Genomic DNA, 16,569 nt, shown 5'->3' with positions numbered 1-16,569 from the left:
AATTGTTTGGAGTTTATGGAGTTTTCAATATACATAGCTATCCCTCTTTTTCTTTGGTCTGCCAATGCGGCGTACATATTTCCAATTTTTGGATTCAATAATAATTTACAATTTGTCTTTTTAATATGAACCTCTTGTAATATTGCTATCTGTGCTTCTTGTTTTTTAAGTTTAGCGAATATTTGTTTCCTTTTTCTCGGTTTATTCAGTCCATTAACATTGACGGATTTTTTTTTTAAGTCTTTCGACATAATTATTTATAGTATTTCTTGGGGTCTTTCGATTTGCGCTGAGGTTGTTTTCTTCTCGCACCTGTTTCCTCTTCCCTCCCCTGGGCAGTGCCACCTGTCTCGTCCTCCTTTCTTTCTGGCAGTTCTTTCATTGGTTGTTCAAACTTGCGTATTCCACTGGTTTCATAGAACTCTCGTGCCTCTTCAATATTATCAATCTTAAACCTTTGTGAATTCCAGTATAGTGAAAGTCCTTCTGGAATAAGCCAGCGGAAGGTTATATTTTCCTTAATCAAAATTTTGGTCAAAAAATAATAATCCCTTCTGCTTTCTCTTACTCTTCTTGGAACTTGTTTCAATATTGTAATCTCTCTTCCTTTATCTTGTAGTTTTTGGCTTCTTGTCCATTTTAAAATATTATCTCTTGTAGTTCTCCTGACAAATTTAATATGGACTTCTCTTGGTAAGTTATGTCTGCGAACGTAGCTGGTTTGGATGCGAAAGACTTCATCAATTTCTTTTGTCAGTTCCGCTGGATCCACTTGAAGGATTCCTCCAATTATTTCTGCCATTTTTGTTTGTAAATCTTCATCTTTTTCTTCTATTATATTCTGGAATCTCAAGCCGTAGGATGCACGTTGAACTTCAAGATGTGTAATTCATTTGTCATATCTTCTATTTATAGAGTCAGCTCTATCTTCAAAATAGTCCATTCTCCATTCGACTTTTTCGGTTTTTTCTTCTACTGCCTTTATTCTTTGTTCATTCTCTTTCAAAGTCTCTTGTATTTCTTTCATCTTCTCCTTCATCTCTCCTGTATCAGCTCTTAATTCCGCCATTTCAGCCTTTAAACCTTCATGTTGTTGGTTTGTGTCATCTTGGGATTTAAACATAAAGTCTTTCATTGCATTCAATGTCTCTTGTATTGTTTGAAGAGTAGGTTGTGCCTGTGCTTTTTCTTTCTCTTTATCTTTCGCAGACATGGTTGCAGAAACACTTTGATGTACTGGAGATGGTTGAGGGGATACTTGGGGGGATGCAGTTAAAGTTTGTTTTTTAATAGTCTTTGTATATGTGGATGTACTAGACATCCTAGTTTGTTCTTAAAAGATACACCTGAATAGGCTCCTCTTGTCCTTCTAATGTTTTATTTTTGTTGGCTATAAATATATTCTTTCCTTTTCCTTTTTATTTTATTTATTTATTTATTTATTTATTTATTTATTTGAGAGAGAGGGAAATTCCAATAAACTTCAAAACACTCTTGCTTTGTAGCTTATATTACTACTTATATTCTATAAAATTTTACTATAATTTCTTAATAACACAAATTAAATACTATATCTAAGTTGTCAGAATTATTTAAAAAAGCTAAATCTGGTAAAATATGTTTGATAATTATCCACAATACTTTTTATGATCTATCAATATTAAAAAAATCATATAACAAAACTTTCAATCTATTTTAAAATAGCAATATTAATTCATTAATTTCATAAGAGAAAAAGAAGATTATTTCTTAATATAAAATTTACAATGTTGAAATCACCAAGTTTCAGGTAAATGCAAGGAAAGAAGAAAGAAATTATTTAATGGAGGCAAAAAAAAGGGATAGGGGAGAAAGGAAGATAATTTTCTAAATCCAATAATTATTCTTTTATAAAAATTATTAGCACTTTATAACCCAGTAAAACACACCAGGGGGAGGGAAACCAGGAATAATTCAGCAATTCATTATGTCAGTTAATTCTATTTAAAAATCCTATGCAATTTTAATATTAATATTCCCTATATCTTAAAGGAGAAGGAAGAAAGAGAAAAAAAGAGAAAGAAAAAGAAAGGAATAAAAAGAGGAAAAAGGAAAGACCTCAAAGAAAAAAGAAACAAAGAATAAGAAAAATACTGTAAGCAAAATTAATATAATTATATTTTTTAGCCAAATATAAAATTCCTTGATAAATTAAAATTGATTGAAGTCCTCTTTAGTAGTTGTCTTCTAAGCTCCGAGGTGCCAAATAGTTCCAAAGGTGAAATTAATCCCATTTTCTATAGTTCAAAACAGCGTTAATTAATCCAATTCTAGTTCGATGCAAAGCCAAATTTCAAAGTCCAAATCCAGTCCTTAAATCCAAGGTTTTAATAAAGATAATTCAGTCCAATTCCAAATATAAAAGTTAAAATATATCCTCAAGACCAGTAAAGCGAATACCGAAAAAATATTCCTCTTTTGCAACCAGTTCCAACAACAACACCGAAGATCCAAAAAGCAGCAATCAAATCGAGATCATACCAACCTTGTCTATCTTCTTATTTTAAATCCTCGATATTACCGCATAATCTATTTAAGTTTTGAGATATTTAGTAGTTTAATTCCATTTTATTTTGAGTATCAACGACAAGAAAAAATAATCCCTCCGCTGCTGGAAAGAAGTTCCGGGATTATCAATATAGTATAATTCTTCTTTAGAGCTAATAAAGTTTATATTTATTCATAACACATGATTTTCTCTTCCAAGTTGTAGATATAGTATATATTAATACACAGTCTCAAATCTAAAAATTTTAATCCAGTCCAAATCAAACAAAGAGAGAAAAAGTAGATCCGGCTGTTTGCTCTTTTTCGGCCCCTGGATACGAATTTTCTTTAAAAACTTTCTTTTTTCGCCTTATTTACTCAAGAGTTCAATTTAATCAAGTCTTCCAAGTTTTTATTTAATGATGGAATTTTACCTTAAATCTTCTTTTCATTTCTGAATTCTTCTTCTGCTTTAACTGTGCTTTTCAAAGTTCTTGTATTCTTCTTTTTCCTTCTTTCTTGCTTCCCACTGATCTGGACGGATCACAAATGGCCGAGCCCTCTGGGAATACGAGGGCCGGTTCTCCTTCACCAGAGCTGCGGGGCGATCGCTTGCCTTCGGAGCTCAGGCACCAGTTCCTCGGATTCAGGGAAGCCTCCTGTTCCAGGAACGGGCCATCCTGACCCGAACCGATCGCAAACGCGACCTCTGGAGAGGTTGAAGAAGTCTTGGGGACAGAGCCCTGCCCCGGAGCCTCCGCTGTGATCCCGGACCAAACCGGAAGCCAAGTTTCATCTGAGTCAGGTGGGGAGGACATAATGAATGATCCTATTCTCAATGTTCGGGTAAGGAGAATGATGGGACGCCAAGAGCAGCTGCACAAACGCACAAACAGATTCTAGGTCACAGGAATTAAAGACGCTGTTGCAGCCTTGAAAAAGGGGAGGTTTTGCAGATGACATTGTGGGAATTTATCATTCAATTTTTGGAGAAAGACTTTGATGATCCGTGGTTCCATGTTTGCTTTGGATATCTTTGGACATTCTGACACTTAAGGTGTGAGTTATTTGGCTGACAATAGTCAGAAAGGCTTCTGTGCTGACTTGAGTGATTAACTCTGACCAGTTGAATTCATAAACTAACATTACTCCGGCACACACCGAGGCTTGCAACCTTCTGTACATAAAGAAAACCTCTTTGCTTTCCTTTTACATGCCTGCGAGAGTGTGTGTGTGTGTGTTTAGTTAATTACTTAGTTTCTGGGTGGCAGGCAGCATAGATTTCGCTATCGGCAAAAGTGAATAGAAATTAACAGAACAAAGGAAAGATGGCATAGGGAGGAGCTTTAAGTCCCGGGGGAAGCGTTGAAGCGAAATTAGATAAATTGCTGCAGATGTTTGGATCTTTGGATGAGAGATTTAAAGCTGTCGAAAATGTGTTGAGGTCAGAAAAGAATTTAAAAATAGAGACGCAGGTGAAAAACCAAGCTGAAGTACACAGGCAGCATAATTACAGACTTACTAATTTAGAGGATTATCAAAGGAGATGAAATCTTCACTTGCGTGGCTTTAAACAAGGTTTTGGTGCAGGATTGAAATTGACTGAGGCACTCCAAGATTGGTTAAAGGTGAATGGAATTCAAATTCATTTGGATAACATAGAAAGGTTTCATTGGAGTATTCCATGTAGAAATCCAGAGAGGCAAAGAGATATCGTCATCGCGCTGGTAAGCGAAAGGAAAGCAGAAATTATTTACAAATATCTGAAAGCCAGCGCTGGCCTCAATCAAGATGGAAATGAGATAAGAGTTCTTAGAGATCTCTCCTGGCAAACCTTCCAAGAGAGGGCTGCTTTACTCCCAATTACAAGCCACCTGTTTCAAAGTGGAGTAAAGTTCACCTGGGCTTTTCCTGCAGCTGTCTTGATGTTTCCAGGAAATGAAATGCTTGATTGCGCATGTGCTGAAGGGAATTCTAGGTACTCCACCTCGAGCTCCGTAGTAATTTATTATGTAAAGGGAAATCTCTCCCTTAAAAATACTATAAATCCTTCTTGAAGAAGAACAGAGGGGAAAAGAATCCACAGACATCAAAGAGAATCTAAAGATTTATGGTTTTAAGCAAAGATGGAGATTCTTTCACTATAATAAGGGAGTGATAAAGTGAGTACAATAAATCTTAAAATGGTGGAGGGAGGGGCAGACTCAAGCCTCACGAAGATCAAAAAAAGCTGGATAGATTGTTAGACATTGTCAGGATTTGAGCAGACATTTATTACAGTGGAGTCAACAATTGGAAATCTGGCTTCAGATGTTAAATTCATTAAAAAGGAGGCTGCGTTTTCTGCTGGAAAGAGTCAGAAAGTTGAAAAACAAGTTAAGGATCAGGATGAATTAATTAAACAAATGAATTATAGAATTGCTAATTTGGAGGACCGTCAAAGGAGAATAAATTTACATCTGCATGGGTTCAGATCAGACTTTGCTTCAGGCTCAAACTTAAATGAAGCAGTAACTGCTTGGATTAATAAGCAAGCTGGTGTTCAAGTCGGCTCTGATGATATAATAGGTGTCCATTGGGCTGCCCCATGCAGAAACAGGGAGAGGCAAAGAGATATTGTTATGGCTTTGGTCAGTGAAAAAAAAAGTGGAGATTGTTTACAAGTTTTTGAAAAGTTCTGCCAGCCTTAAGCAAGCTGGGAACGAGATAAGAGTACTGAGGGATCTCTCTTGGGAAACCTTGAGAACGAGAGCTGCCTTACGCCCAATTTCGAGCCGTTTATATCAGAGTGGAAAAAGGTTTACTTGGGAGTTTCCAGCTACTATTTTGGTGTTCCAAGAAAATAAGATGTACATTTGAAGAGGGATAGGCATTATTGGATCAACTGGAGATCGGGTTTGAAGAAGCTGGAGCAAAAGGAACTATGGGTGAGACAAAAGAAGCAGAAGAAGGAGAAGATTTTTTTGACGGTCGTAGTACACCAGATGAGGAGCAAAGACAAAGAGAAGAGCAGCTGAAGGAGTTAACCGGACAGGTGGAGGCCATTAGAAGAGAGCAGAGAAAAACAAGAGCTCAGCGTGAGAAGAAAGCTAAAAAGTGATGTTGGCTCCCCTTGGGGTAAGTTTAAGGGGGGGGGAAAGGTTAAAGAAGTTAAACAAGTTAAAGAAGGAATTATCTAATGGAGAAGGGAGGGTGGGAGGAGAATATTTCTCTTTTATTACAATTAAAAGTGGTTGAAAGTGGAGCTCAGTAGTGTGGGAACGCAATCAAGAGAATGTGCCTCATAATTGGACAAGGGTTTTTCTTGTCCTCTCCCCCTTTGGTGGGGGGAGTACGGGATGAAGCACGTTGGGGTGTGTGATAGGGGTAAGGAAGGGGGAAAAATTAAACCAAGGACAAAAGAGGGGAAAAGGGTTATTTTGGTATATTATGATTGAGTGTAAAATAATGGTTTTAAATGTGAATGGTTTGGGATCAGATTTGAAACATTTTAGGATATTAAGGATGGCTAAGCAACATAAGGTGGATATTATGATTTTGACAGAAACACATAAAAGACGGGGAGGAAGGGATAAATTGATTAATGATAGAAATTGGAAATGGGTATATGAATCTAGAGGAATGCAAAATAGTAGAGGTACAGCGATTCTTATTCATCGTATTTAATTGTTGATTGGTTTCTTTTCTAGAAGTCTAATTAATACAAAAAGTTTCTTTTTTATAACTCTAATTAATATAAATTAAGACTAACTGTCATTCTTAACTATTATTGTTATCAATTGGGGGATAAAAACAATCCTAGTGTGATACTGCAGACTCACAGTTGGTATATAAAAAATTGATTAAGTGTATACATATCTATATATAATTCTTTTCTATATACTTTTTTATTTTACTTATTTATTTATTTATTTATTTATTTTTCCTTTTCTGTCCCTTTCTCCCTTTTTGTTTCTCCTTTTCCTCTCTTTCTCTCTCCTCTTTGCTTAGAAATATTATTAGATTTGAATTATTAACTTATTATTAGACTGAATTGATTACTTTTTCTACTGATTGTCCAATACATTGACTTTCTATTATCAATAGGATTAACAAGATTAATTGCAGAATTATAGGATTGACAGGACTGACTATAGAATTATAGATCATAATATATAAATTGAACATAGACTTAATATTGTTTGTACAGTGGTACCTCGTGATACGAACCCCTCGCCATATGAACAATCCGAGATACGAACCCGGGGTTCGGAAATTTTTTGCCTCTTCTTCCGAACTTTTTCCATCTTACGAACCCGCCGCCCGAACGCCGAACCCAGAAGTTCGGCAAAAGTTCGGGTTCGGGTGGCCGCCGAGAAGCCCCGCCACCTGGCTGTCGCTTTTTGAAACAGCCGAGGGGCTTCTCTGCGTCCTCCCAAACCCAAATGCCAAACCCGAACTTTTGCCGAACTTCCGGGTTCGGTGTTCGGGAGGCCGCCGAGAAGCCACACCACCCGGCTGTCGCCTTTTGAAATAGCCAGGGGGCTTCTCGGCATTCTCCTGAATGCCGAACCCAGAAGTTCGGCAAAAGTTCAGGGTCGGCGTTCGGGTTCAGGAGGACGCTGAGAAGCCCCAACGCCCGGTTGTTAGCTTTTCAAAAAGGCCGCGGAGCTATCTGGCCGGTTGGGAGGCTCGAAAGGAGGTGGGGAATTCCAATAGGGAATTCCATGGGCAGAGCTTTGACGTCACAAAGACGTCCTTCCTGGAGTCCACGTTTCGGCCAGCCAGGAAGGATGTCTTTGTGATGTCAAAGCTCCACCCATGGAATTCCCTATTGGGATTCCCCACCTCCTTTTCAGCCTCCCGACTGGAGCAATGAGTCTACGCAGGTGGAAGCTCTCCCTGGCTACAATAGCCACTCCTCCCCCCCTTCCCTGGGTTCGAGGCTGGTGCCATATCTGAAACCCAGCTGGGCATATTTCCAAGAGAGGCACCCCTGCCTCTGGGCCCAGCCAGGTTTCAGTAACACATGCCAGATCTGCCTCCTCATCCAGGATTTGATCCTGGATGAGGAGGAGAGCTTTATTCATGACCAATCTGGCATTGAGTAGCAGCAGCTTGAGCCCAGGGCCCGGATTACACTTGTCACCAGGATCCCGGGTTGAGCTCACGGGGCCGGAACAAGGGATTGCTTTTAGGCAGCGATCTCTTTTTCCTCCAGAACGGCTCGCCCCGTGACTCCCGCCATATCATATAATGAGTACAGAAGAGCTAAGCTCAGAGAACCATCTCCAGGGCAAAGAAAGTGATTTGAGACAATCCTAGGAAGAGATTCCCAACAAGCACAAGACAAATATGAAAGACGGGCCAATCACAGGGTTCTGGGGGGTGCTGGGAAGCGACCTTTTAAAACAGCCACGCCGCTTCCCAGCTGAGTCCTGAAGCCAAACGCCAAAGGCGAACTTCCGCGTTTGGCTTCAGGACTCAGCTGGGAAGCGGCGCGGCTGTTTTAAAAGGTCGCAGCCTGCCTGGGGGGCTTCCCAGCACCCCCCCGAACCCGGGTTGGGGGCTCGGGGGGGTGCTGGGAAGCCCCCCAGGCCGGCTGCGACCTTTTAAAACAGCCGCGCCGCTTCCCAGCTGAGTCCCGAAGCCAAACGCGGAAGTGGGTGTTTTTTTAATTAATATATTTTTTAAAATCGCGATATAGCGTTTCACGAAGATCGAGATCGCGAAACTCGAGGGATCACTGTACCTTGAAAATTACAGACCCATTTCTCTATTAAACACCAACTATAAAATATTTTCTACAATAATTGCAGAATGTTTCAAAAAGATTTTGAATAACATTATTCATTCAGACCAAAATGGATTTTTACCGGCAAGAAATATTAGTAATAACACAAGGACCATACTTAATACTCTTGAGTACTACAATAAAAATTCTGATAAACCAATGGCTCTTATATTCATAGATCTAAAAAAGGCTTTTGATTCTTTATATTGGGAATATTTCATAGCACAAATAGATCACATGAAATTTGGAGATAATTTTCTCAACCTAATCAAATCTATCTACTCACAACAGTCAGCTAAAATACTCTTTAATAAATGCAATAATGAAAAAATAGCAATAATGAGAGGTGTACGTCAGGGCTGTCCCCTAGCACCCCTAATTTTTATTCTCGCAATAGAAATGCTATTAAAAAATATAAGAAACAATACACAAATTCACAAAATCAAAATAAAAAGGAACATTTTAAATTACAAGCCTTCACAGACATTGTATTCATAATTCAAGACCCACTCGAATCAGCTCATATTTTAATGAAAGAACTTTATAAATTTGGAGAAATAGCTGGTCTTAAAATCCATGTAGACAAAACTAAAATTATAACTAAAAATATGACAAAAGAACAAAATTCCCTACTAGAACAAACCCTTAATTTAAAAGTACAGTGTTCCCTCGATTTCCGTGGGGGATACGTTCTGAGACCGCCCGCGAAAGTCGAATTTCCGCGAAGTAGAGATGCGGAAGTAAATACACCATTTTTAGCTATGGACAGTATCACAAGCCATCCCTTAACACTTTAAACCCTTAAATTACCATTTCCCATTCCCTTAACAACCATTTACTCACCATTATTACTGGTACTCACCATTGAATAAGACACTTAGTGATCCTGATATTTATAAACATAATTATTTATTAACAATAATTATTTTTTTGTTATTTATTTGCAAAAATTATTAGTTTGGTGATGACATATGATGTCATCAGGTGGGAAAAACTGGTATAGGAAAAAAACCGCAAAGTATTTTTTAATTAATATTTTTTTAAAAACTGTGGTATAGGCTATTCGCGATGTTTGAACCCGCAAAAATCGAGGGAACACTGTAGTCAAAAAAGTTAAATACCTTGGTATCTGGATCTCAGTGAATTGTAGCAGTTTAAAAAAAGACAATTTTGATAAACTTACACAAGATATACAAAAAGACTTAGTGAGATGGACAAAGCTGAAACTATTTCTGATGGACAAGATTGCCACAATCAAATCAAACATCCTCCCTACATACCTATATTTATTTCAGGTAGCCCCAATTAAACTGAATAAATCATTTTTTGAACATTTGCATAAGATAATTCAAAAATTCATTTGGTCAAAAAAAAGGCAAAAATAAAATTAAAAAATTTACAAGATCATCGATCTAGAGGAGGCTTTGGCCTCCCTAACTTTCATTTCTACTATCAAGCTACCACCCTGGCTAAAATTAAAGACTGGATAACCCTCCAAAACACACGATTACTTACCTTAGAGGGATTTGACTTGCAGTCGGGGTGGCACTCATTTTTAACTATGGAACCGAGCAAAATTCCAAACTACTTTAAGAATCACTACATAAGAAACGCTTTAATATCAACATGGTACCAGATTAAAAAAACCTATTATCTAGCAATTCCGAAATGGATATCTCCTAACAAATCCCTTACTTATGTCTTTTCTTCATCAAAAATCATAACTTATTCAAAATTACTTGACCTTAATGACAATATCCTCACAAAACAACAACTAGAAGAAAATGGAATAATCTTAGATTGGTTTACTTACATGCAGATAAACACTAAATATAAACATCATAAGAATACTCTTGGCTTTCAAAACACTAATCCCCTTGATGTAATACTATTCGGATCTAATCTAAAAATGATTTCAAAATTATATAGCTACCTACTAAGACAAGACACTATAGAGGAACAAGTTAAGGGATGCATGATTGCATGGATACAAAATTTTGGATATATAATAAATCTTTCAAAATGGGAAAAATATACACAATCAATTATAAAGTAACACTCGCAACATCTTACAAAGAAAACTTATTCAAAATGATCTTTAGGTGGCATCTTCCACCGGCTAGACTTTCAAAGATGTACACCAACATATCTCCTCTTTGTTGGAAGTGTAAAAAGAAGCAAGGAACCTACTACCACATATGGTGGATGTGTATATATGCCAAAAAGGTTTGGGCAGATATTAAAAAAATAATAGACCAAGTCATATCGATAATGATTATAATTAAACCTGAATTATTTTTGTTAGGCATCTTCCGATAGAAAGTCACAAAAGAAGATAGATATCTCATTATACAAATATTGACCACTGCTAGAATAACTTATACCCAACAGTGGAAACAGGAAAATATTCCGACGACCCTAAACATCATCACCAAAATCACGGAATGTGCTGAATTATCTAAATTGACGAAGGAGTTACAAAACAAAAATGACTCAGAGTTTTACAAGGCCTGGGAAAAGTGGTACCAATGGTTATCCAATACTAATAACAATAAAATAGAAACCAACTGTTAAGTCACCCAAACACAAGTTTCCATCTCATATTAGAGAAAAAAATAACAAAATAAATCTAAAATAAGATTTAATAAACAAAACCTAATATCATTCACATACAATCCGAAATATTAAATAGACATTAGTCGCATGTACTGTCTGAATTTAATTCTTTTGATACTCACTCATAAATACTAACAACTTAATTTACATTCTTCTCTAACATATACACCTACCCTACATCACAAACTAATAAGTCATCAAATTACTAACGCCTGCTATATTGCAGGTATTACCTTCTCTTTTCCTTTCCCCCATTAAACCCCACTTCACCTCTTCACATATCTTCCAATGCTTACACTACTTTACTAACCCACTGTTGAATCAGCATATCTAATAGATATGAATTTATATAATCTAAATCTCGAATGTAATACTATTATGCATAGTTTAATACCTAGAACTGATATATAATAAGTTATATATGTTATCTATGTTATTTGGATATGTGTTTTATGTCTCTTTCCTTCCCCCTCCGTATCCCTTTTTCCCATCCCTCTTTCAATAAACTAATAAATTATTTTTAAAAAAGAAGATAAGGGAAATAGATTTGATACAAGAGCAGTTAAGATTAACTAAAAGTAGAGATTGGAATAGTTTATTGAAATTGAAAAAGAAACAATTGATGGTGTATGACAAGATCCAATAGAACAAGATGAGAATGACGATGCAACAAAAAATACTGAGTTGGGGGACAAAATCAATGCAGCAAATGGGCAGATATTTGAAGAAGAGGAAAGAAAAATCATGTATTTTAGCATTGAGAGACTCTAGTGGAGTGGTTAGATATGGTAAAAAGCAGCTACAGAAGATAATGGGGAAATATTATGAAGATTTGTATACAGAGGAGCAGGTGAAGATAGGAGTCCTCAAGGTTGGGAAAATAGTAAGTGAAGAAGATAAACAAATAATGAATGCAGAAATTACACAAGACGAAATTGCTAGAGTAATTAAAGAGTTAAAGCAAGCCAAAGCACCGGGCTCGGATGGGTTTACAGGGGAATTTTATAAAACTTATATGAATGTATTGCTGCCGCATTTGGGGAAACTGTTTAATAATATATTGTTAAATCGTGATATCCCGCAGACATGGAAGTTTTCAGAGATTGTTACTATCCTGAAGATGGGTCGAGATTTAAGAAAACCTGGGTCCTACCATCCTATCAGTTTGGCAAATCAAGATTATAAAATATTTATGAAAATATTGGCAAATAGACTAGAAAATATTTTACCAAAAATAATTGAAGAGGATCAATATGGATTTGTGAAGGGAAGGAAAATAAGCATACCAATTAGAAATGTAATAAATGTGATGCACCATGCTACCGTCACTAAAAGGAAATTGGGAGTTTTCAAATTAGATGTGTATAAAACTTTTGAGAAAGTTAACCATAGCTATTTATATAAATTATGTAAGGAACTATGTAAGGATAAATTTTGTGAAACTATAAAAGAGATTTATAAAGGGAATGAAGCATATATAAGAGTGAATGGACAAAGAACGCAGAGAATTAAAATATTAAACGGCACCAAGCAGGGATGTCCTTTATCTCCAAAGTTATTTGTAATAGCAATAGAGATCTTAGCTAATAAGATAAGACAAGATAACAACTGGGCAGAATATAGAATAGGGGAATTAGAAATGAAAATAAACTTATTTGCAGATGATGCAATTATATTGATCCAGACCCCAATGGAGATGATTAAAGGTATAAAAAATATTTTACAAGAGTTTAAACAGGAATAGGCACAAAATCAGAAATTATGTGTTTAAATACAGGTTCGAGAGAGCAGGTAGAAATTAGGAAAGAATCAGGGTTGAAATTAGGACTAAAAAAAATTAAATATTTGGGAATTTGGTTATTGAGAAACCCAGCGAAAAGTGAGGAGGTGAATTATAGATTAATATGGAGGAAAATGTTGAAACAGATGAGGAGCTGGAAAGAGAAAAAGCTAAGGAGAATCTCTAAAATAAGAGCTTTAAAAATGATGATAGTTCCCAAAATGGTGTACCTATTTCAGGTGCTGTCGGGGGGGCTATCAACATTTAAGTTTTAAGAGTGGGACAAAAAATTTAATTACTGGATTGAAGAAGATAAGAGACCATGAATAAGGAAAAAGTGGTTAATTGCGAATGAAAAAGAGGGGGGATGGGGAGTTCCTTGTTTGGAGCTGTATAGGGAAGCTTTTCAAATGGAGTTGCAACTATGTGAAAACAAATGGGTGAAATTGGAAAAACAGATAAATGGGATGAAGAATAGATAATTAATTTTTATAAAGTGGAATAGGAGCAACTTAGATAAATTAATAGGTCCCATGAAAGGGGAAAAATTGGGAAAAAATGGCAGGGGAATATAGGATTATATAAATCTAAACTGTCATCGCTTTATGTAATAAATAGAGATAATGAAACAAATTTGAATAGGTTTATAGCAGAGTTGAAGGGAAGAGGGATAACTAAGATAGAACAGTTATATGAGCAGAATGGCAGGACAAGTAGAAATCGTATAGAATGATGGTTAGGTAAGGAAGATGGCTACAAATAAATGCAATATGTAAATATCTCAATGAAAGGGAGAATAAAGAAGTAGTATTGAGGGAGGAGACAGGGTTAGAGAAAATAATAAGAGAAAAAAGTGAGGGTATAAAGGCGCAAGCAACCAATATATAGAAGCTGTTAGTGCAGTCGGACAGGGACACGATTCAAGGATTGACGAAATGGTGGCAAAATGAGATACAAGTAGAGGTACAAGAGATGGAAAATACAGTAGAGAATGTAAGGAAAATTAAGAATACAAGAATTAGGGAAATGAGAAGGAAAATATTACATAAGTGGTATTATATTCCCGTTCAACTCACACACTTTCAGCAGAAGGTTGGGGTAATTGTTGGCACGGTTGTCAAGATAAAGGAGTGTTTATGCATATGATTTGGGAATGCCCCATAATGCAGGAATTTTTGAAAAAAGTGCAAGAGGACATAAATAGAATGTTAAATATACAATGGATAATCACTAAGGAAATGGCAGTATAGCGTTCCCTCGATTTTCGCGGGTTCGAACTTCGCAAAATGGCTATACCACGGTTTTTCAAAAATATTAATTAAAAAATACTTTGCTATTTTTTTCCCTATACCATGGTTTTCCCCGCCCGATGACGTCATACATCATCGCCAAACTTTCGTCCGCCTTTAATAATTTTTAAAAAAATAAACTTTAATAAGTAAACATGGTGAGTAATAATCTAAATGGTTGCTAAGGGAATGAGAAATTGCAGTTTAGGGTTTAAAGTGTTAAGGGAAGGCTTGGGATACTGTTCATAGCCAAAAATAGTGAATTTACTTCCACATCTCTACTTCGCGGGAATTTGACTTTCGCGGGCAGTCTCGGAACGCATCCCCCGTGAAAATCGAGGGAACACTGTACTAGTTAAAAGCAATGCGATGGGAGAATTTAGATAAATAAAACAAGCAGCAATAGAAAGTGCTTAGGCAGGAATAGTTTTGGGTTGGAAGGATGCGACAAAATGGACAATGCAAAATTGGTACAGGTACATGGTGGACCATATTCAATTTGAAATGCTGGATAAAAGGATAAATTTGGATAATGAAACTGAATTGAAACAACTGATGGGACGGTGGGACAAAGAAAGAAGATATATCATGAGTAGAATCCAAGACCAAGCTACAAGAAATAAATTGGAATCAGTCTATAATATGTAAATAGATAATTTGCTCTTGGCTTAAAGTGGGTTATATAAGAAACGTCCCCGATATGGTGGTGGGGTATGTGTGTGTGTCGGGGTGGTGGGCATTTTTCACCATGCACTGTTTTATGTTGTGTGTATATTAAACTTGTTAAAAATCAATAAAAATATATTTTTTTTAAAAAGGAAATGAAATGAAATGCTTAAAGCACATACATTGGAGGAGGGAAAAGCGTTATTGCAGCAGTTGAGTATCAAGTTCGGAGAAGCCGGAACAGTTGGAGGGCTATGAGGAGCAGAAGGAAGAGAAGAAGCAGCCTCTGATTCTAGTGGTCGTAGTACCCTGGATGAAGAGGAAAAGCAAAGAGAGAAGCTGAGAGCATTGGTCGAATGGGTCGAGATCTTGAGAAAGGAGCAGAGGAGGAAACAAGACTGCATCCTGAGAGGAAAGTGAAGAAGTGAAGACCTGAAACTAATTCTGTGTCTTTTCTTTGGAAATGCTTTTGAAAATGTTTCTCTATTGGTTTTTTATTCTATTCTCTTTTATGGGGGAAGGGATGAGTATAAAGTAAGAGGATGTATTTCTCAATGGTAAAATAAAGGAGGATGGGGGGACTTTTCTTTTAAAAAAATGGTTTTAAGGGGAGCGCAGAGATGTGGGAATGTAATCAGGATGGGTGTCTTCAAGGAAGGACAAGTAGAACTCTTGTCCTCCCCCTCTCCTGGGGGGGCACAGGTGGAGGTACTTTGGGGGGGTAAGTAGGGTGAGGCAGGGGAAAATCAGTAAACTCAGAGCAAAACAAAAGGGGTAAGGGATTAAATTTATATATTATGAGTGATTGTAATATAATGGTTTTAAATGTGAATGATTTGGGATTGGATTTGAAACGCCATAGAGTATTAACGATGACTAACAAAAACGGGTGGATATTATGGCCTGCATAAAAAACTGGTCAATGATAAAAATTGATTGAAATATTCACCTCACTCTTAGAAGTAGATGAAGAAGGGCTCAGGAATCATATCGATAAACTGTACAGGGTCCAAACAAACTACGCCAGACGCTTTAAATTACCGAGAGAGGTGCATATCAGATTCACAAAGAAAACTGTCCGAGACGAAATATATAAAAGCACAAGAGGTGAACCCCTAATATATGAAGAGAAAGAAATAATAATATTAAAACAAATCCCGAAAAGAATAAGGGAGAGAAGAGACTTCCAATTTCTAACGAATAAATTGATAAGACAAGGGATCCCATTTCGATGGTTAATTCTAGGAGTGTTAATAACTTGGAAGGATAGGAAGATCAAAATCGACTCCTATGAAAAAGCCAATAGATTCATAGAAGAAAACTTAGAGAGAACCACAAACAGCAGTTCGGAGAGTGAACCGCCAAGTCAGGAAGTTAAGAACAAAAACACAGAAATAAAAACTGTGGATCAAGATCTAAGAGACAAAAGAGAGAGAGTAGTCACACGAGCAATGGCCAGGAAACAGTAACATGTAAAAACAAGCAAAAATATTTTCGGTCAATATGAATGGATTAAATTCAACAGTTAAAAGAAAACAAACATATTAGAAACTACAAAATGAAAACGCAGATCTAATTTGTCTACAGGAAACCCACATCCAAAAATCGGAAAATTTTTTACTAGAGAATCCTATACTTGGTAAAACATTTGTGGCCCTAGCAGAGAATAAAAAAAGAGGTATAGCAGTGTACGCCAAAGAGTGGCTTAACCCGAAACATATATATTCGGACGAGGAAGGTAGAATTTTGATACATGAAATTTCTATAGAACAAAAAAAAGATTTTAATAATTGTAATTTACGCACCAAATACCAATCGAAAGGAATTTTATAAAAAACTATATGAACAAATAAGTATGACCCAAAATCCAAATATATGCCTGTAGGGAGACTTTAATGCTATTGTAGATCCGGAAATTG

Source organism: Erythrolamprus reginae, chromosome 4 (assembly GCF_031021105.1).
Source record: "Erythrolamprus reginae isolate rEryReg1 chromosome 4, rEryReg1.hap1, whole genome shotgun sequence".
Classification (NCBI taxonomy): Eukaryota; Metazoa; Chordata; class Lepidosauria; order Squamata; family Dipsadidae; genus Erythrolamprus; species Erythrolamprus reginae.
Note: the sequence above shows the minus strand (reverse complement) of the source record.